Genomic DNA, 2500 nt, shown 5'->3' with positions numbered 1-2500 from the left:
CTGGCCGCTTTCCTTCCCGGCCACCAGGTCAACCCGCTGAATGTATGGGGTTGACCTGCTGGCCGCTTTTCTTCCCGGCCACCAGGTCAACCCGCTGAATGTATGGGGTTGACCTGCTGGCCGCTTTCCTTCCCGGCCACCAGGTCAACCCGCTGAATGTATGGGGTTGACCTGCTGGCCGCTTTCCTTCCCGGCCACCAGGTCAACCCGCTGAATGTATGGGGTTGACCTGCTGGCCGCTTTCCTTCCCGGCCACCAGGTCAACCCGCTGAATGTATGGGGTTGACCTGCTGGCCGCTTTCCTTCCCGGCCACCAGGTCAACCCGCTGAATGTATGGGGTTGACCTGCTGGCCGCTTTCCTTCCCGGCCACCAGGTCAACCCGCTGAATGTATGGGGTTGACCTGCTGGCCGCTTTCCTTCCCGGCCACCAGGTCAACCCGCTGAATGTATGGGGTTGACCTGCTGGCCGCTTTCCTTCCCGGCCACCAGGTCAACCCGCTGAAAGTATGGGGTTGACCTGGTGGCCGCTTTCCTTCCCGGCCACCAGGTCAACCCGCTGAAAGTATGGGGTTGACCTGGTGGCCGCTTTCCTTCCCGGCCACCAGGTCAACCCGCTGCCGGCATGGGGTTGACCTGCTGGCCGCAGAGGGGCAGGCTCCGGGTTGACCTGGTGGCCGGACGGGGATTAAGCCCCGGCTCGGAGCAGGGCAAGCCCGGGCGGAGGGGGGTCCGCTTGGCCCCTGCCCGCGGGGGCAGGCTCCGGGTTGACCTGGTGGCCGGTTTGCTTTCGGGCCACCAGGTCAACCCGCTGAATGTATGGGGTTGACCTGCTGGCCGCTTTCCTTCCCGGCCACCAGGTCAACCCGCTGAATGTATGGGGTTGACCTGCTGGCCGCTTTCCTTCCCGGCCACCAGGTCAACCCGCTGAATGTATGGGGTTGACCTGCTGGCCGCTTTCCTTCCCGGCCACCAGGTCAACCCGCTGAATGTATGGGGTTGACCTGCTGGCCGCTTTCCTTCCCGGCCACCAGGTCAACCCGCTGAATGTATGGGGTTGACCTGCTGGCCGCTTTCCTTCCCGGCCACCAGGTCAACCCGCTGAAAGTATGGGGTTGACCTGCTGGCCGCTTTCCTTCCCGTCCACCAGGTCAACCCGCTGAATGTATGGGGTTGACCTGCTGGCCGCTCTGCTTCCCGGCCACCAGGTCAACCCCCTGCCGGTATGGGGTTGACCTGCTGGCCGCAGAGGGGCAGGCTCCGGGTTGACCTGGTGGCCGGCAGGGACTTCAGCCCCAGGGCCCCTGGCAGGGCGACCCTGCCCTTGTTCCCCAGAAAAGGAGAGAGCTGGCTCGCAGCGGGAAAAGCTGCCTACGGCACCTGGGATTCCCAGGCGGTCACCCATCCAAGTACTAGCCAGGCCCGGGACGGTTTACCTTCCGAGATCGGACGGGATCGGGGGCCTTCCGTCCGGTATGGCCGTAGGCACTCGGCTCCGGTCCGCCTCGTCCCCTTTCCCTTACTGACTCCCCTGCCTCGGGTGGGCCCGATCCTTTTTTCCGTTTTTTTTTTTCGCTCCGGAGGCTTCATGAGCCCCCCCCCAACACCCCTTTGGGGGTCGGTGAAAATTTTTTTTTCAGACTTCCAGGGGCCCGATCCTGGCCGCGGGCACCCGGCTCCGGGCACCCGGCTCCGGGCCGCCTCGTCCCCTTTCCCTTACTGACTCCGCTGCCTCGGGTGGGCCCGATCCTTTTTTCCGTTTTTTTTTTTCCGCTCCGGAGGCTTCGTGAGCCCCCCCCAACACCACTTTGGGGGTCGGTGAAAAATTTTTTTTCAGACTTCCAGGGGCCCGATCCTGGCCGCGGGCACCCGGCTCCGGGCACCCGGCTCCGGGCCGCCTCGTCCCCTTTCCCTTACTGACTCCCCTGCCTCGGGTGGGCCCGATCCTTTTTTCCGTTTTTTTTTTTTTTCGCTCCGGAGGCTTTATGAGCCCCCCCCAATACCACTTTGGGGGTCGGTGAAAAAAATTTTTCAGACTTCCAGGGGCCCGATCCTGGCCGCCGGCACCCGGCTCCGGGCACCCGGCTCCGGGCCGCCTCGTCCCCTTTCCCTTACTGACTCCCCTGCCTCGGGTGGGCCCGATCCTTTTTTCCGTTTTTTTTTTTTTCGCTCCGGAGGCTTTATGAGGCCCCCCCTAACCGTTTTTGGGGTCGGTGAAAATTTTTAGTCAGACTTCCAGGGGCCCGATCCTGGCCGCGGCTTCGCAGGCTGGCCTGGGGGGGGGGGGGCATCTCTAGCTCCGGCCGCGGACGGCGAGACGCTCGGCCACCAGGTCAGCCCGGAGGAAAAGGCTGAAAAAAATGTCTAAGTCCCCCCGGGACACCAGGTCAACCCGGAGGAAAAGGCTGAAAAAAATGTCTAAGTCCCCCCGGGACACCAGGTCAACCCGGAGGAAAAGGCTGAAAAAAAGTCTAAGTCCCCCCGGGACACCAGGTCAACCC

At 63.3% G+C, this 2500-nt stretch overlaps 1 non-coding gene across 1 annotated transcript; it reads right to left on the bottom strand.

The window, feature by feature from the left end:
* Window positions 1–1367: 1367 nt before the first annotated feature.
* LOC141979778 (5S ribosomal RNA) lies at window positions 1368–1486 on the bottom strand. The gene has a single exon (XR_012637170.1). It is a non-coding gene; the product is annotated as a 5S ribosomal RNA (ribosomal RNA).
* Between the last annotated feature and the right edge of the window lie 1014 nt (window positions 1487–2500).

Source organism: Natator depressus, chromosome 28 (genome assembly GCF_965152275.1).
Source record: "Natator depressus isolate rNatDep1 chromosome 28, rNatDep2.hap1, whole genome shotgun sequence".
Taxonomy (NCBI): Eukaryota; Metazoa; Chordata; order Testudines; family Cheloniidae; genus Natator; species Natator depressus.
Note: the sequence above shows the minus strand (reverse complement) of the source record. Positions and strands in the feature narration are given on the sequence as shown.